Source organism: Lissotriton helveticus, chromosome 8, assembly GCF_964261635.1.
Source record: "Lissotriton helveticus chromosome 8, aLisHel1.1, whole genome shotgun sequence".
Classification (NCBI taxonomy): Eukaryota; Metazoa; Chordata; class Amphibia; order Caudata; family Salamandridae; genus Lissotriton; species Lissotriton helveticus.
In genome coordinates, this window is record NC_136069.1 from 222,467,836 (window position 1) to 222,488,390 (window position 20,555).

Consider the following 20,555-nt stretch of genomic DNA (forward strand, 5'->3'; position numbering starts at 1 on the left):
GGCGGTCCCTGGAACGCCAGACTGGCGGTCCACCTGCGTATTGCGAATACAGAGGTGGGACTGACACAGGTCCACAGCAACCCCTGGGGATCATATATCCCATGACGGTGGTGTGACAGTGAGAGGCTCCAATATGTTTGCGGTGCTGCTGCAGCATCGCAGAGCAAATTAGGAGTTTCTTCACGCCACAGTTTTCATGGCAATGAGGGTGCCATGAAAACTGTGGTGGTGAGGAAACGAGGAAGGCCCTACAGGGCCCTTGTTGTCCCAAGGCCATGGTGTGCTTGTGTGCAGTCACCCCCTTTTCTGCACAGCATGGGCTTTACATTTCATGCCACTCAGGAACGGGCGATGTCATTCCCATTGTGGTGCCTTTTTAATAGGCACCGCTGTGGGAACGCCAAAGGACCACCCGCCAGACCACAAGATTACTCGTAATCTGGTGGGCGGGCAACCGGCGGTCAAGTTTGGTGGTCCTGGAGCGGGGCGCTGGCGTGGCAGTCCACTCCAGAACCACCAAACTTGTAATCAGACCCTAATTGTGCCCACATTTCATCAGTGAAGGGTTTGGCTTAGAGAAGTGGATGCCGAAATTGCCTTTGGCAAAATTCCGCGAAACGGCAAAAAATCTACAAGAACACGCAGAATTTCACAGAGATTTCGGGGGCGGGGCTTCTTTGCGAGTTCACATGCCTCTTGCAGCAATCCCCGTGTAGTTCCTGTGACCTGGAGGCTGCTTTCCCCTCATCTGCTGCTCTGATCGGTCTCTGACCCAATCAAGAGTCTTGATAGGGTCAGCGACCAATCGATCAGAGCAGCAGATGAGGAGAAAGCCGCCTCCTGGTCACAGGAACTACACGGGGATTGAGCTGGAGAAACTCGTGGATGCAAAGACTTCCATCAAGGATTACAGCTAATTGTAGACGGTAGATATGGGGAGAAAGCACAGCTGCCTAGCCTCGACCGAGCTCACTAATTTTTTGGGCTGATTATACGTTCCTGAATTTGACATTCAACTCGGGCACCTGTTTTATTTATGTCTGTAAGTGCTTCCTGTTAAGGTTTAATTTGTGTGACTGGAGCACCGTGTCAGAAAGAATCCTGCCCTGCATATTTATCCACCAAGATGCCACAGTGTGTGTGCAATACAATTCCGCTCTACTGCGGATCGCGGAAGTTTTGACATTTTATTGTTCCGCGCGGACCGCGAAAATGCTGACATTTCGCAAGTTCCGCGAGCGGAACGGAATTTGCCGCCCACCCCTAGCCCTCCCTGCAGTCACACGCTTGTAATTCTGACAAACCTTAACCCTTCCAAAGCTTACTATCTGCACTGAAGAGATGGGATTGTTAGGATACAACTATCACCTCACAAGTCTGACTGAGGCCTCCTTAACCCAACTCTAAGAAAAGATTTGGGGGGGTGCCATACACCTTCTCTGAAGATACACCCCTGAGTTTATCAACCCTGCTCCTCCCTGCGGGTAATTGATAGTGACAAAAAGCTAGGCCTATCTGAACGCACTCACACGTGCGAGACTTGCATTCTATAAAGGGCTTGGAACCAACCCATTACTTACCATTTGTTTGCATCATTGTCACTCTTCTTTGCTGCCTTCTAATTGGGCAGCGCTTGTCATGCGTCACATCTTTTTCTTTTGGTGGTACATGGACCAAGCACAGACTAAATAAATGTATATAGTGAACCTCCCCTGGCCATCAACTGAGTGGGCTGTGATTCAGGCACCATTTCTTATTAAAAGAAGCACTATGACACAATCAACGATAGCCCCCTCATAGCACTTTTTTTAACCTTACCCCCCCATTCTGGTTCTTCTATCCCCCTCCCATCCGCCCTCTTGTCTCTGTTTCTTCTCAGCCCCACACACTCTCACTCCAATCCCAGTGGCGTAACGAAACTTGAGGGGGCCCCCCTGCAAGGTACGTGGAGGGGGCCCCTCTGGACACAATCATGAGCTCTCCACAGGCCAATAGCCAGAATGATATTTTTAGTGGGGCCTGGCCCTCAGCTATGACGAAACATAAAGCTGTGCACAATACGTATATTCTTTCCAAAGTAGTATTTGTAGGGGAAATGTACAGTATGCAAGATTTGAAATTGCCCACTGCGTTTGGGTACTTTTTCAAACAACAGAAATTCTATCTTGGTTGGGTTGAGCTTCTGCTAGGGGCTGGGCATCCAGGTTTGCATGGTATGCAGGCAGTGTTTGAGGCACTGGATGTTAGAAGTGGAGGAGACTTTCAAGTAAAACTGTGTATCATCGGGGTGTTGAAGGAAGCGGAGAGGTCCAGAAATATCAGGAGGCAGTGGTAACTTCATCTGGAGGGCATTGTTTACGACGTGTAAGGTAGTAGTCTCCTAGCTACAGCATGATCTGAAGCCAGACTTGTAGTCGTACATAGGTAAATGGCTTCATTTTCAAGTGCAAAGCATTTACAAATTGTGATCATGCAATAGTAAATAAATTTAATTATACACAGACCCTTGGCTGGTGTTAAAGTCAACTTCTCCTGTCCCTAAACTGCAAGAAGTGGGACTCAGAGCTCCTGTCATTGATGTCAAATCGCCAGTCGTGCTGGGAGCTGAACGTAGAGAGGGCCACACCAGGATCCATGTCAAACAGCATCCGATCAACCTTGAGGCCATCCGAGGCATGGACTTCAAACTTCACCCACTCGCTTTCCCGCCTTCGTCAACAACAACACCGTGATTCTGCTCATAAGCAACCCACCGTCATCAAACACCACTTCAAATCCAGCTTGCCTCTTCAGAGACCACATTTTCCCCATAAAACTTTCTAAGTCAGAAGGTAAACCTTCCACGTAAACCTTCCACTGGCAGGAACCTAGTCCCTGCATCCAACCCTCGCTCCATCACGGTCATCCTTAACTTTTGATTTTGAACTGGTCTAACATGATCAGATGGCCACGATTGACACTTATTCGTATCTCCTGTTCTACTTATTGGATTTTTATCGCTTTGGTATGGTCTTGTTCATTAAAATTTACTACATTTTCCCAAATTGGCTTGGGATTTTTGTTTTGTTGTGTTTTCACTTTATTACTGTTGGAGTACTGCTTAAATAATTTACACATTACCTCAAAGGTAAGACTGACTGTTGTGTGGCAAGCTACCAGAGAGTTAAGCAAAGGTTTAGTTAGTGACTCTAGTGGTTTATGTTGATAAGGCTTGGGACTATTATTTGAGGTGGGTTTTCACTCTCTCAACCAATACTCCAAGTTCTTACAGCAAGCAAAACTGGGAAACCGAGGCTGCTGAGATTTTGTTAAATTCAAGCATGGGTAGGTATTCAAGGCACTGTCTTAGCAATGTTGGTTTAGACTGCCTTGGATACCCACCTCTGTAAAATCCATTATGACAGATGTTAATTGTGAATGATGCAACCAGATCGAAAAGAAAGTGGACACTGACAGCCAGCATACACCTCTCATCTCATGTTACCCAGATTCAACAGCACTATCAGCCCCATTCTATGGTGTAGAAGAATGTCTGCATATACGTGACGGGGAAGGACATTCTGTGCTATGCGATACTGATTTGAGACCAAGATGCCCAATCTAAAGCTTATTTTGAAATGGGAAAGAGAGAAATAGTGTAGTAGTTGCAAAGGTCTATCGTATTAAGGGGTCACTTCATTTTCCTTTCCTCTCTCACTTTCATTTATTTCCTCCCATCTTTGCCTGTTGTCCTGCCTCTTCCTTGACGGCATTGTGTTTGTTCTTCTCTCACAACTTGTTCTCTGCAGTCCATCACTGTGGTTCTTCAGCCCAGTCAAGTCAGTTTCTCACCCAGATTACGTAGGACACTGTGTTTGAGTGTATATAGCTCAATGGTGTGGGGGCAAAGAAATCACTGAAATATTTGCAACAGAATGTGAAAGAAGCAACCAATAAGGTTTCTCTCATAGGGAGCAGGGGACAGAAGCAGCAGCATTTTAAACTTAACTCAAATGCAGTAATCGTACTGTACAAATAGCAGCATTGTAGGCTTCTTGGCAACACAAACCAGATAGAACACAGGCTAGAAGGTGATATATCATCACACAGAGAAGAGGTATACCTTAGGCAGCAGGACTAGAAGCTTCGCTCACACAAGGAGTAGAGGTAAAACACAAAAGTACCTTTGCAAGTTTTCTTCAAACATAGAAACATTGGCAGATGCAGTGCAAGCTTTCCTTAGACTAGGACAAAAACGGCACAATATAGACAGCAACTATAACAAGCACTGGCAAGGCCAATAGGTCTTGCCTATACAAGAGCTGTTGGCTTTGGCAATGTGGTTTTGCCATGTTGTACGCCAGTGTGGCTGCTGTCCAGGTTGGCTACAAGTTAGTGGCACGGAGTGTCCTAGAGTGAAGTGGGGGGAGTAGAGTCCCGTACACTGGATTTGCTGGAGTAGAGTGGAGTAGGGGAAGTAGAGTGTCATAGAGTTGAGTAGAGGGGAGTAGAGTTCACTGGTTCAGTGGCAGAGAGTGTTGTAGAGTGCAGTGTCAGAGTGCACTACCATAGAGTGGTGTGGAGTGGAGTGTGGTGGAATAGGGTAGAGTGGACTGAGGTAGCAGGGTGGGCTGGACTGGAATAGATTGGGGTGGATTGGATTGGGATAGAGTGGGTTGGATTAAGTGGAGTGGGGTGGGGTGAAATGGAGTGGGTGGACTAGATTGGCATGGGGTGGATTGGAGTGCATTAGATTGGATTGCAGAGGGGTGGATTGGATTGGGTGGGGTGAACAGATTGGGGTGGATTGGATTGAGGTGGATTAAAATGGAGTGGGGTGGATTACATTGGAGTGGGGTACATTGGATTTGGGTGGGATGGATTAGATTGGATCGGGGTGGATTGGATTAGGGTAAAGTGGTTGGATTGCAGTGGGGTGGAATGTTTAGAATTTGGAGTGGGGCAGATTGTTTTGGATTGGAGTAGGGCACATTGGAGTGGGGCTGATTGGAGTGGGGCATATTGTTTGGAATTGAGTGGGGCTGATTGGGGTGGGGCAGATTGTTTTGGATTGGAGTGGGGCAGACTGTTTTGGATTGGAGTGGGGCAGAGTGTTTGGAGTGAAGTGGGCAGATTGTTTTGGATTGGAGTGCGGCACATTGTTTTGGATTGGAGTGGGGCAGACTGGTGGGAAAAACTGTTTTGGATTGGGACAGATTGTTTTAGATTGGAGTGGGTAGATTGGAATAGGGTAGATTGTTTGGGATTGGTGTGGAATGGATTGGAGTGGGAAAGATTATTTTGGAGTGGGGAAAATTGTTTTGGATTGAGTGGGACAAATTGTTTTGGATTGGAGTGGGGAAGATTGGAATGAAGGAGACTGTTTTGGATAGGAGTGGGGCAGATTGTTTTGGATTGGAGTGGGGCAGACTAGAGTGGGACGGATCGGGAGGATTGGAGTGTGGAGGTATGGAGTGGATTTGATTGGGGTGAGTTGTTTGGATTGGGGTGAGTAATTTGGATTGGATTGGTCTGGTGTGGATTGAATTGAGTGGGGCGGATTTGAGTGGGGTGGTTTTGGGTGTCCTGCACGATTGTGTTAAAGCATCATTTCAGAAATTTCACATAAGAAAGAAAAGATGTCGGTTTGCAATAACATAATCCCAATTTTTTGAGAATAGCGCCCATGATCAAAAATAATATAAAACATGAGTGCAAAGTGAGAAAAGAAGACTTGCCAAAATAAAATAAAGTTAACTATACAAATTAAACTTCTGCAATTTTATTTGTCCTGCTGGGTATTTTTTTGCCAGTCATACGCCGTCTGTTTGCAGGGCACTAAAAGTTCAAAAGAACAAAATAGTACCTCAATCAGGTCAGGAGCAGCAACGGACACTGATTAAGTTGAATCAATCAGTGCTTGGTCCCTGCTCCACAGAGATTAACAGAAATTATGTTAGGCATGCAGTGATGAATTACTAGGCTGTAAAGAAGAGTGCCACACAAGCCAAATGGTAAGAAATTGGCAGGCTCCAAGCCCTTTTCTCTAGACAAGAGTGTCTCGTAAGCGAAGCGCATGCTCTCGCAGGCTGGACCCTAAAAATTACTCTGAGGAAAAGCAGCTGATCCATGGAAATTAGTTGGGCAGGCATTTCTCCCACAACATGGTGTATCACAGAAAGGAGTTGTGCAAGTGTCCTTCACTTAGTTATATGAAGTAGCAGGAGAACGCTCCCTCACAATATAGCTAGAGAATGGTAGGAGATGAGTGAAAAACTTGCACAAAACATTAGCAGCATGGGCAGCAGCTCTTAAAACAGGTATGTCACTGGAAGTAAATGTTATATCATGCATATCTGTAGAGCGCACTACCTCAGGGTTTTCAGGTGCTGAAACTCACTTTACAAAATAAATACCCTAGATGACAACTGTGCAAACCTCACTAACATTTACAAAATAGAGAGACAGGAAGCAATCATCTTTTCAAGACTCCTTCACAAAACATGTACATACTGCGAGCAGGGACAGGTGTGCAAATCTACCGAGGAGCATTAGGTCATGTAGCAGGCTTTAGAGCTGTTCTTGATTTCCTGTAACAGTATCTTACATGAACTGATGTTCACAGGCGTGTTTTTTGTGGTAAAACAGAAATTCAAAGTGCGATTGGATTAAAAGTTTGAGTGGTTGATTGTGTTACACATAATAGGGCCCACTGGCACCATTTATAAGTGTGGAAGCATCAATTCTGAAGTGTGAAAGTAATACCTGATGTTTAGGAATACATTAAAACACCAATTGCAGTTATCATCCTGACAGTGAAGTCGATTGTTGTTATTTAAAATGTACATTAACGCTCCAAACTATAACATGCAAGGATTTCTGGCATGCGCCTGCAGGACTAACTATGCATTTCAAACATTACTTTTGTTGTATTTACTGCTCATTGCAATATAACAGGAAAGTTGTCCAGTGGTTCCCTTTCTGCCAGAGAGTGCATATGTGAAAGAAATGCAAAACTTACCCACACCACAGTTTTAAAGAGGATTTCATGTCTGGGGAAAGATTCCGTTCCATTTCCTGTGTGTCGGAAAGATTCAGGCTACAGGCAAAGAGAGAGACTTTCCGTCCCTCTTTGGAACTGGCCGCTTTTTTTCTCTAGTCAGGTCAGACTCCCAGCACGCATGCAGAGACAATGCTGAGGGGAGTTAACTAAACTTTTCATGCACGTGATCTATCTGCCTCCGCCTCTCTCAGAGGTCATACCCTGGACAAACCGCCTTCCAGCTTCTGCAGCCTGCTATCAGCAACACAACAACTGCTGTGTTTTCGAAGGGGCCTCATTGCAGAGGTTATTAGGTCTCGTGACCTACAATGCGCGCAAGTGCATTGAGGGATCGAGAATTCAAGTGCTCGAAATCCTCATGAAACCACTAGCTTTTTGCTGCGGTTTTCATGAAGTTCACGTGGCCACAGGCACGCGTTTTGGGCCATAAACTTGCATTTCTCCTCCCCCTCCCCAGCCAGCTTCCCCCAGGCCGTAGCAGCACTCCTCCCACACCAGCACCTCCCCTCTCTCTCCCCGCAAACACAGCCTTGCCCTAGCAGCACTCCTCCCACACCAGCACCTCCCCCCTCCCACACCAGCACCTCCCCTCTCTCTCCCCGCAAACACAGCCTTGCCCTAGCAGCACTCCTCCCACACCAGCACCCCCCCCTCCCACACCAGCACCTCCCCTCTCTCGCCCCCCCCCCACCCGCCGTCACTTATTCACGGCCACAGGCCGTGCCTCGCAGAGTTCCCCCCAGCATTCTCTGGCGTCTTGATTTACTTATTTCTACTTTGATTGGAAGCACGGTGTCCGCTTGTGCCTAAACGTTGTGGCACGAGGAATTAAGTGATTTTCCGACACTGCCGGGGCTCTCTCTGCACCATTCCGCTTTCACTCGGGCTCTTGTTAAGCGTAGCTGCCACTGTTTTTTTTTGCGCAGGCATGCCCAACAGTATCTTCACCTATGGCGATCTCCAACCCACCCCTCTTACAATAGTGATTGTGTGGGCCCCCACCGCTCCTCCAATATCGATGAATGGTTTCTATTTTACAGTGTATATTAGAGCGAACATTTCCCACAATCATTCCCAAGACGTTCAACCCACGCTGAGGCTCGAGTGCCGAAGGCTGCAGATCCCGCTGTTAAGCCACTTCCTCTCCGCTGCAGGCTGTGTCCGCATTAGCATGAGCTCACTACTTATTTCTACTTTGATTGGAAGCACGGCCACAGGCCGTGCCTCGCAGAATTTCCCCCCAGCATTCTCTGGCGTCTTGATTTACTTATTTCTACTTTGATTGGAAGCACGGTGTCCGCTTGTGCCTAAACGTTGTGTTTAGGCACGAGAAATTGGGGCTCGAGTGCCGAAGGCTGCAGATCCCGCTGTTAAGCCACTTCCTCTCCGCTGCAGGCTGTGCTCGCATTAGCATGAGCTCACTCTCAGGCTTTTTGTTTCACAATAGAAGCGCTTTCTACGAGTACCAGTAATATTATACAATTTGCAGTTTGATATTTTTTGTAGACACAGGAAGATTAATCGGCAGCTCAGAGCATTACTTAAATGTGTTTAACAGAGATGCCAATTAATCTCCCTGTGTCTACAAAAAATACGAACATGTTACTGTGTAATGTTACTAGTGCTTGTTTCGGGTGAGCCATCGCCCTCCTCGCTCCATCCCCAGCACTGACCCTCTGCTCCACCTCTGTTAATCCGTTCTGTAATCTCTGGCTGATTTCACTTCTTCACAGGGGGCGTGCGCCCTCCCCGGCGGGGGACACCGCCTGGTACTCCCCTGTAAAATGGCCCAGTGGAGCAGATCACTTAGTCACCTCTGGCTCATGTCCCCTCTCCCACTACCCGCCCCACCTCAAAACGACTTTGTGCTTTTAAGGGGCTGTGAGACTTGAGTCTGTTGAGCAGGACTTTGAAAGTTTTCTCTTCTTTACGAAGCACTCGACTCTTTGAATGCAACGCAGAGACCTGCAGAGCTCCTGACTGCACTGGGATTCCACCCATGCTGTTCATGACGCTTCCCTGCACTATTTATGGAGGTGAATACATGCCATTTACCGGTTACTTTGCAGTGTAATCATTCAAAGAAACATTCCAACTCACTTTAAAGAGTTTACTCTCGTGTAAGGAAAAAATACCTCATTCAACAATAGTTTGAGAATTAATTCTAGGACATCGGTTTAAAAAAAACGCTGTTGACTTCTGTGCTCCTCACTTAACCATAACTGGAATCTGGGGACCCCCAAAGAAAAATTATTGGAATCCGGTGACCCACACTGGGGGTTAAGACTGGTTCCTTGTTAATGGCAGGAACTCATCCCGAAGGTACTGTAGCGCTTTACATAAGCGCCACTTACATTATGCAAGGACACATTCATTTTGGTAGATAAGGGGAGATTAAGTGATTTACCCAAAATCACAGGATGTTGGACCCCATGCCGAGACTCGCATCTGTTTCCACCGTTCAAAAATCAACTGCTCTGGCCGTTACGCCACACCTTCACTCACATTTTTCCCTTCTGAATTAATATCTGCAGAAGGTGAAAGATCTTTGCTTCTGCAGTGCGCTGGTGTAACACTACAGGCTGCATTCAGCGTGAAGCCTCCATGCATGTGAATCACTGGGCTGATCACATCCCCCCAGTTTGCGTCGCTTCCTCCCAGTGCTTGTTTAGTACTTGTTTTCATCCCTGTTTGCCCCGCAGTCTTTGCCCATCTCTTCCTTTGGCCCCACCTCTGTTTTATCTTGCACTTTTACTTGTTTTAGCTCCATTTAAATACCTAGCAGCGCCAAGAAGCCAGGTCTTCAGGAATGCCGCATAACATAACGCCACGTAGCAATCTAGTATAGCATAACATGTCATTAACCGCCACTGAAGTGTTAATAAGCAAGTAGCTCTTTCTTTTTTGGCAAGAGGGAAACGATAAATTGTTTCTTTGTCCTTCATTGTCTCTTCTTTCCTACCTTTCTCCCACGGTCTCTGAGTGAGTCTGTTTTTACTGAACCACACTCTCAGGAATGCGACCCCCGCCCACGCAATGCCGAGAGCCAGCTTTGCTACCAAGCACTCCATTTAACTGCATCTGCAGACAGTCATCTCTCCTCCCCGGCGCTTTCCCTACATCTTCTTGCTATATCCCTCCCCTGTTACTATTCCTTCCCTGCCCGCATGCCTTCTGTTGTTTGTTTCAGTCTCCTAGCTCTTGTTTTTTTTTTTATTTACATGCTAAATAATGGCGGCCATGCGCAATGAGACACGTGGCTCACTTAAATCGAAACAAGCATTTGCAATGCAATAGGTCTCGCATTTACGTGAGCTTGAGCTATTGGCATTGTAAATGGCAGAGCCTTTTATTTATGTTCTGGTTTTTAAAACATAAATAAAAGGCATTGTCATTCAAAATACCAATAGCTTAAACTCGCATAAATACGAGACCTATTGCATTGCAAATGCTTGTTTTTCTTTAGTAAGGCTGCATTTCAAAGGTTGAATATTTTCTTTTTACATTGTGCACGTTTTAATTTAAAGAGTTGTAATAATACTGCACAAGCTGCCTGTGTCCTGGCTACGGCCCTGGCTCTCCGGCCGGAGTACTCTGCTAAGGGCCCCCCTGGAGCTTGGGGGCCCGAGGCCCCCCCGCACCGCGGGGGCTGCGTGGGCCTGTGTTACGCCCCTGTCCAATCCGTGTTTGTTTTCCCAACTCCAAGAATTAAAATAGCAGCGCTATAAACAGGAAAGGACTGGGAAAACAAACCAGCACTGGCAATTCTGCTGAGCCCTGCCCCCTGGGGGGGTGGCGGAGGGGGGGGCAGGGGTGTTCGTGAGAAGCAGCGCTGCTTCTGCTTTAGAACTTCTGCAGCTCTTGTTAAAGGAGGCTGATGTTGTATCTCTGCTGCAAGCCCATGCCTCCAATATCAAAATCAGCCCCACCGCTTGAAAACCAGCCCCCCCACCCTTCCGGCCCACCAGGAAAATGCCTGATGCCCACAAAGGCCAGTCCGGCCCTAGTGATAAAGCAGCCAGCGCTGGCCGCTTCATATCGTCTTTTTATTATTGTCCTGTTACCCACCCACTCCCCCTTTACCCACCCACACCAGCCCCCCAACCACCATTCAGGGCCGGCGCTAGGCATGGGCAGTGTGTGCAGCTGCCCAGGGCCTCGCACTAAGCCTACCAGCATGGGGCCCCGCACCAATCGTTTGCCCTGTTGTTTCCCTGTCAATGCAACTGAAAGAAAGGTATCTCCTTGCAGTTAGGAGGAGTGGCCCTCCCCGGGCCTCTCAGGGATGGTGTCTGGAGGCTTAGGGGAGGGAGACGTTTCCTCTTTTCCCAATTGCAAGGAGACCATTCAAAGACACTGCAGGAGGCCCTTTGTCCAGGATTTTAGCGCCCCCATGGTTTTCACTTTTAGCCCACAAGCAATTCTTACACCTATCAGGCTGAAGGTGTGAGAATTGCTAGTGGGCTGAAAGCTAAATTTGTGGAGGCGCTAAAATGCTGGACAAAGGGCCTCCCGCAGTGTCTCTGAATGGGCTCAAGGGGTCACTTAAGAAAATAAGAGGGGCCTCGCACATTCCCTTTTGGCCCAGGGCCCCGCAAACCCTGGAACCGGCCCTGCCAACACTCGATTGCCAAAGCCAATTGCTCGCCAATGGGTGACCCCTATGGGTTTTGCCAGTGCTTGTTTGGAAAGTTTCTGAAAACGAGTAGGAGCTTTCCACCTGTCGCACTGGGAACCGAGAGGAAGCCAGGTCTGTTTCTGTCCTTACAGAGACTTTTCAAAGAGGAGCGCGAGCCTTCTACCTTTGCTATATTTTGCTTTTTGCTGTGTAAACATGTGGGCAATAAAACATCGCTGCGGAGAGGGCAGAGAAGCCAGGTCCGTCTCGGATTATTTTTAGAGACTTGCAAGGCACTTGAGCAGGAGCTTTCCGCCTCTGCTGTATTTTGCATCCTTCCAGAACTAAGTAAACATGTGGGCATAAAACGGTTTCAAAGGGCCTGACAGAAGTTCCTCGCTACCATAACAGGAGACAGTCAGTGGTTGAAGAGCAGAAAATAGTAATGGGAACTGGGAACCTGAATGCAATGGAGGCGATCGTCATGGGGTGTGAGGCGCGGTCAGAGAAGGGGGTAAAAGAACAAAATATTCTGTAATTATATTGTTCAACTTACACCTTAGCCTAAAAAAGTTTTATTTTAGGAGAGCTCACCTGCTTATTGTGATCCTTGCAGATGCCTCTGTAACCAGAGAGCCACAGAGCTGAATCCTGGCTGGCGCAGTGGGTGGTGATACTGACTTGTATATTTAGAGTGCTAAGAGGAACCAGCCCCTGTCAGGAAGCACTCTGACCAAATCATTATTTTAGAATTGTACTACACAATGTTTAAGACAGACGCCACAAAATGTGAAAAAGATTTAGGGGCATATGTACAAGCCCCTATCGCCACCACAACGTCACGTAAAGTGACGTGGTGACTATGGGTGCTGCGCCTTATCTACAAGGCAGCGTTCAACCACTTAACGTGGCTTAATGCTGCCTTGTACATATTGCCCATTTCACGCTATGGTTAGTGTGAAAGGGGCGTGCAGTGGGTGTTGTGGTGGGCGTTCCACCGCAACACCCATTAATTTTGACGCTGCCCCCTATGTACAAGTATGGCGTACATAGGAGGCAGCACGAAAATGAAGACCAAACTGGTCTTACAGTGGCGAAACGAGGAGAAATGCATTATTTTTCCTCGTGTTTGCTTTTTCCATGTGTGCTTGTGCAGCACACATGGAAAAAGCAAACATTTGTAATGCCATTTTGTCACTTTCATGTGTGCTGCATGAAGCAGCACGCATGAAAGTGACAGAATGGCATTTCTAGGATTGTTTATGTGCAGGAAGGGACACCTTCCTACACATAAACAATCTTCCCCGGCACGCAGACACCCTTCCACTCAGGTGCAAGCACCCTTGCACTCTGGTGCAAGGGTGCCTGCGTAGGCGCTAAGTTGCTAAACGTTGTGCCATCGCAGAGGGAAACGCAGGGCTGCACCACATTCTTGTAAATATGGTGCAGCCGTGCATTTCAGAAGTGGCGGAGAGAGGCTTTAAGCCAGGAAGGCTAACGTCTCTCTCCTCCACCTCCTTGTACATACCCCTCTTAGTGTCTAAGATGAAGCAAATGCTTTCAAAACGCATATTTTAGCAATACGGAAATGGACAATACCTTTTGCAAACATTTTTTATGTGTCTATTAAAAGGACACACTTCAGAACTCAGCCTTATATTGCCTTTCAAAAAATAAATCTATATCACCATGAAGCTTCAAGTGACTCCATCAATCACATTCTATTTTGGCTCCCAAGAAGCGTTCACATTTGCTTATTAAAAATGTGCACACATTAAGTTTCTTTCAGGCACTCTGGCGAGAATCCTTGCTTCTTCCTTAGAACTTTGCAACACCCTCAACTTCATAACACAGGCACCCCTCCCCCTCAACTATTGCGTTGAGCCGGAGGTGCCTAAAGCTCGGCATTACATGTTCAGAAAGGGTTGTTTTTTAATAGGAAATATTTTTGTAAATTAAAAGAAAACGTGAACACTAGTTCCCCATACATCTCACCCACTTCAACGTCTTGATACTGTAATTCTTTAGATTGAAATATTTAGAATATTTGTGACAAATTCAATATATAAATATTTATATATATATATATATATATATATATATATATATATATATATATATATATATATATATATATATATTACCTACCGGCGGTCGCCAGTAGGTAGTTATAGTTAGGACCTAGTTTCCATAGGTAATCCGCAACATTCTATTGGGAATAACTTTGGCGCCGGTTGATGAATCTTCACAAATTTCTCAAAGAAGATGGCCCGCTCCGCTCCGTTCCTTCCCTGAAAGTTTTGGGGGGATTCGTCAAGTGGGGGCTGAGAAAAAAGGGGGGTCCCAAAACGTGTTTTCCCTATGTTATTTTCCATAGGACGATTAGACACGGCTACAGCTCGAACGGCTGAATGGAATTACAAGAAATTTGGCAAAATGGTAGAGTCTGATTCGCAGATCACGCTTTTGCTCAAATGGTGTAAATCCCTCCAGTAGTTCCGGAGAAAATCAAAAGCAAAAAAATATATATATATAGGCGCGCGTACCGTAAGCGTACGTACCTTCCCGTGCACGAGCTGCATGCTGATTGGCTGTCAACTGTCTGTCAACACTCCTAACCAGAAATTGTTGACAGCCATCTTGTGCCTCGGTAGACTGAGGCACAAGAAAGCAGAAAAACAAACGTTTATAACTAACAAGCATTTACAATGCAACGGTTTCGCCTTCGGAAAAGTTAGAGCTATTGGCATTGTAAATGACAAACTTTTTATTTATGTGTTGGTTTTGAAAACAGATAAATAAATGGCATTGTCATTTACAATGCCAATAGCGTACTCTGTCGCAAATGCGAGACGTATTGCATTTGCACACACACACCCACACAAGAGCCCCACACACACACAAGAGCCCCCCACACACACACGAGGCCCACACACACACCACACAAGAGCTGATGAATAATACAGCAAGAAAGAAGAAACAATGGCAGTGCTTCCGGGTGGGGGTAAGTGGGGTGGCAAAGTAAACAAACCTGATTAGAGACCGATAAATGCTAACATTTGCAAAGCAAGTTAAACATGTGTGCGAGGAAAATTGGATAAGGTCGAAACAAAGGAAGAAAAAGCACGTAACAAAAGAAAGAAAGATAGAAAAGAAAAATGGAAGAATGGAACAAGGGATGAAGGGAACTCTCTTCCGGCGGACCTTTCTAGAAAGGGTCCAGAACGCGCAAAGTGGAGTTTTCATTTAGACAGCCTAGGGAAAGTCACTCATGATGCTATCTACTTTAGCATAGGAGAAACCAGGATAAAAACACGTGAGCGTAAAGTAAATGCGATTTTAGGAAAGTCACATGATCGAAAATTAAAGCACAAACTAAGAATGTCAAGAAGGTAGGAAATTACAACCAAACATGCAAAAATGTGTCATCCAAATTACAAATCAACTGCAATGCTATGACAAAACAAAATACAAACTAAGGAAATGAGACCTACAACTGCGATAATATTAAAAGCATATCAGGCGTCACATAATTACACGTTGCCACATTGTTAGTACCCAGTGAAAAAGAAATGTCGAACCCCTTGCACACCTGTTTGCACGGGTAATACCTGGCTTGCGGTAACTACTTCTGCAAACACTGGAGAACGTTCGCTATTTGCACCTCTTTTAGCACATACTTCCAAGTCTGAATGACTGGGTTTAAATAACATAGTATTGCAGTTAAAGAGGTCAGAAAAACTGATGAAAATGAGAATGGAGGCTTATGCATTTCACAGTGAAATGGAATATTGGTTCACATGCAACAGGATGTCGAACGTACTCTAGTGTACATAATTACATAAAACGTATTTTAGCAGAAAATTCCAATCAAACTTATAAACATGACATCTGCACAATTGCCTTAACACTTGACTTTGGCCTGGTTGAACAGCACTGAGAAAGAGTAAACTCATTAACCGCTCGGGTGCCATAAAATGTTGCTGAGACTTTGAATTCAGAGTACCACAAAAGAATGACTGCTGAACAGATGTCACAAATGACAAGAACGTAACATGTCTACTGCGAGTTCTGTGCAGCAACTACATACTTCTAATCCCAATGTCGACATCTGTAACGCATGCCAGAGAGGGTAATCTGGTAAATCATTTCCTAGCTGGAAACAGTGAATGTGCGGCAGGCATCAATCCTGACTGGGGACTACAGTAACACGCAGAACCATCGGGAAATGCTGTATTCATATCCTGTTAAAACTATGAGCTGTGTGTCCAAAGCAGCAGTAAGTAAAGTATATTCATTTTTTTACATACCAATATCATTTATGTGCCACAGAAAGCTCAAGTAATTAGTTTTAAGAGCTGATGATGAAGACACTCCTTAATTTTGCTTCAATGACCGTAACAGGCTCTCAAAAAGTGCAATCCTTTGGTACTTACGGAGTAAGGAGGGGTAGGCAAGGAGATTTGCAAGACAACTTTCAGTAAATGTCCATTTTGCGTGTGGCTCACGTGTGCAATCGAAGTGTTCACAACGATTGCGTTTTTATCGTTCAACTCCCAGGCGAAGGGATAGGGGTCTGGCAGAGGCACCAGAGTCTCTACTTCATACACGTCCTCCTCTTGGCCCGAAGGCCACAGGCCACTGAGCACTCTGGAACTCCAGGACGCGCAGTGGGACTTCATCGCTGTCACCGCCGCGCGCCCCAAACCTCGCGCACATCTCACGGAGGCTGGGCAGGTCTCCGCAGCGCACACCTGCACGGCAGAGCTCCGCGCACCACCCCAGGTGTGCGACACCGGTGCCCGTCCTCCAAGAGAGCGTGGAGCTCCGTGCACAAACCGTCCTCTCGCGCGACTCACGAAGGTCGCAGGTAAATAACGAGCGGGCGGATGGTAAACATCGGCAAGAAGTCTGCGGGTGGGACAACCCCTCGGACGGGTGTCCAATGAGCCCTTTAACTCCTCAGCGAGATTTGAGCGAGGGGAGCACGGCACACGCATGAATAATGCAGGTCAGCCTTACTAAACCAGCTCATGTTCTCTGACGGGGCAGGAACACGGCAGCAATCCAGTCAGCAGAGCTTAACTCGGCGGCAACTAGTAAACAGCGTGGGATCGCCATGGCAGCGAATCAATAAGAACCCTCTAGGTATAGTATTAACCCCGAAATGCGGATACTTGGTGAAGCATGCGATGCAAGTAAGGCCATTTTGTGGGAGAAGAGAGCACCGTGCTGTGCCGAGGAGACCCGCTGTCGGACTCTTCCGTGAAGTGCACAGAGGGGCAGGAAAGGCACAGACTGCGGGAGGGGGGGCGGGAACGGCACACGGTCAGGGGGAGCGGGAACGGGCACTCACCTGGACTTCTTCCGGTGGCGGTCGTCCTGGAATGAACAAAACAAACCTAAAAAAAAAAAAAAAAAAGAAACAACCCGCCCACCGCCGCATGACATAGGAAAAGGGGTGGGATGAGTAAAAATCGCGGGAACGCCCACGACTCTGCTCCGGCCATGACGGACAGATGTCTGTTCCAATGGCTAGCCTCCATTTATGGAGCTAGCCAATGGAACAGAAGGCGGATTCCCAAGCCACATACTCTAAACAAAAGATTTCGCCTGCGCAAAACGCTGCTTGCGCAGCTTTTCGGCAGGTCGAAACCTAAAAAGGGGGCAGGGTAGAAACACCCTGACCCCCTAGGCCTGCTCAGGGGGTCCCACAAGGACCCGCAAGGCCCCCATCCCCCAAAACAATGTTGACAAAAATCGCGGGGTATGCGTAGGGTACGCGTATGGTACAGTACGCGTACCTTTCCGAGCACGAGCTGCATGCTCATTGGCTTTCAACACTCCAAACCAGGAAGTGTTGGCAGCCATCTTGTGCTCGGTAGACCAAGGCACAAGAAAGCAGAAAAACAAACGTGTAGAACACAAAAAGGGGGCAGGGTAGAAACAGGCCTGCTCAGGTGGTCCCACACGGACCCCCAAGCCCCCAAATTTTTTTTCAAAAAACCCAGTCTGCGTTTTTCAAATTACCCCCCGGGGGGACCAAAACCCGGGGGCATAGTGAAAAAGAAGTGTGGGGGTGCCCCAACCCCCCCCCCCACACTGCCCCGGAGACCGCCACCCTCGGGGCAAAGCAACGCAGCCCCCTGGCGCATACTGGAGGTTCCAAGGGGAATTGGTTCCCCTCTGCAAACGCGCCAGGGGGCTGCGTTGCAGAAAGGTGTAAAAAGGGGCGTGGTCTCATTACACCTCTCTGCAATGCAGTCCCCTGGCGCATACTGGAGGTTCCTGGTGGGCTAGTTGGACCCCATGGACCCCCAGTATGCAAGGGGAATTAGTTCCCCCTTTGCAAACGCGCCCGGGGGCTGCGTTACAGAGAGGTGTAAAAAGGGGCGTGGCCTCATTACAGCTCTCTGCAACATAGCCTCCTGGCGTATACTGGAGGTTCCTGGTGCACTAGTTGGCCCCCAGGTACCCCCAGTATGTAAGGGGACTTAATCCCCCAACGTAGAACACTCTACAGGGCGCATTAGCACAGTGGTGAAGGTAGGGGGCAGGGCTTGAGGTGATGTAGGTGCAAACATGCCCTGAGGCACGTTTTAGGTTGGGGAATGAATTCCTGTTCAATCCAGAGGTCCCCTAGGGGGCAACTAGTCCAACAGGTATCTCCAGTAAGCGCCACGGAGCTGTGTTGCAGAGCGTTGTTAAAAGGGGGCATGCCCTTTGAACACCTCTCTGCAACACAGCTGCCTGGCGCATACTGGAGGTACCTGGTGGGCTAGTTGGCTCACAGGGGACCTCAGTATTGAAGAGGAATTAATTCCCCAATCTAGCTCAGTACTATTCCTGAAAAGTTAATTTAACTGTACTTACCAGTAACTTGAATTTCCTTCCATAGAATATCATTGCCTGCTATATAAAATATATATAAATTAAAAAAAATATTAAATTAAAGAAATATATATTACAATTTAAATATTTAAAAAAAATCAATTTATATTAAAAATATGTAATGTAATTCAAAAAATAACATATCTAAAAATAAATAGTTTAGAATAATGTAGTAAATCAGTATAAAAAAGAACAATTAATACATTTAATAATTAGCATTTACAAAACCTTTGAAATTCACTGAAAAAACCATAGGTTTCACACACGTTATAGTTAGGAATTAGCATTTAAAAAACCTTGCAAATTCATTGAAAAACCATAGGTTTCACACATGTTATAATTAGCTGGACATTTCACTCATACAAAACCTTTGAAATTCCCCCGTTATAGTTAGTTCAGCTAACTATAACTCGCGCGCCCGCAATGCACTGCTGATGATGTCACATATTACATCACTCATGACATAGACAGTGACATCACTCATGACATCACTGATGACATCTCAAATTACATCACTGATTACATCATCCTTGTGAAAGAGTGGCAGACCTCCTCTCAGCGTAATTTAACCTTTGATACACACATTCAAAAATAGAAACTAACATTTTCAACAAAATGGAGATACCAATACCAGTTACAACAACCTATTCAGTAATTCCACCATCTATATACACATCCACTCATTCACTAACATTTCTATATAGTCACTCATACGTGTACTCACTCATCATATGTACTGATACACCTATACATCCTGTTACACACGACAGTCATCCATAGAGTTACTCACACACATACTCACACATGCAAATAAACTATCAAACATCCATTTATTTGCATATACAGCTATACACACACTACCACACTTACTTCTACGGAAACTTCCACATACTTACTCTCTTAAACAATCACTTATAGAAACACATACTTATTTAAACAGGAACTCTTCCAATCTCTCACTCTCACATATACTCACTTATATACATCAATACTCACATATACTAGATTAAAACATATGTAGTTACTCATAAAGATACTATTGAGACAGTCATTCACTCAGTAACACACCCATACACACACTCATCCACCCATACAGTCCTGCACACATGCTGTCTTCAAAACACATACAAACAGTGAGTCAGTCATTCATGCATCTATGCGCTAAGTAATACCCCCACCAAACAATACAGACACTCATACTGATACTCAAAAAACAACTAATAACCCATATACACACTCATGTAGCTACTCACCAACCCATGCAGCCACTTATACACAAAGTGAGACACTGATACATATATTTAAATATTTAAACATTACTCACTAATATGTGTATTCACTAAGATGCACTTAATAAGTCAGTTAACCAATGAATTTTACAAAAAAAATCCATTAAGACACTTATTTACCCATTTATTCTTCCATCGACCTTTAGATATACATATATAAAAAATATCTATTTTTCAGAAAGACACACATTCACTTGATGATGTCATCAGTGATGTCATTTGAGATGTCAGGAGTGATGTCACTGACTATGTCATGGGTGATGTAATATGTGACGTCATCAGCAGTGCATTGCGAGCGCGCGAGTTATAGTTAGCTGAACTAACTATAACGGGGGAATTTCAAAGGTTTTGTATGAGTGAAATGTCCAGCTAACTATAACATGTGTGAAACCTATGTTTTTTTCAATGAATTTGCAAGGTTTTTTAAATGCTAATTGCTAACTATAACGTGTGTGAAACCTATGGTTTTTTCAGTAAATATATATATATATATATATATATATATATATATATATATATATATATATTACCTAGTGGCGGTCGCCAGTAGGTATATATAGTTAGGATTTTTTCTCTATGGGATTTTTGAAAATTCTATGTCTAATAACTTTGGCGTTTGTGGACGGAATTGGCTGAAATTGTCAGGACAATGGAACATGTTGTTTCTGAGCAGCCTCTGAAAATTTGGGGGGGTTCGTCAAGGGGGGGCCGAGAA

General features: G+C 45.8%; 1 protein-coding gene across 1 annotated transcript in view; it reads left to right on the top strand.

The window, feature by feature from the left end:
• Positions 1-20,555, top strand: part of DEUP1 (deuterosome assembly protein 1) — a 444,549-nt gene that overhangs the window by 216,361 nt on the left and 207,633 nt on the right. The gene's annotated exons all lie outside the window — the stretch shown is intronic.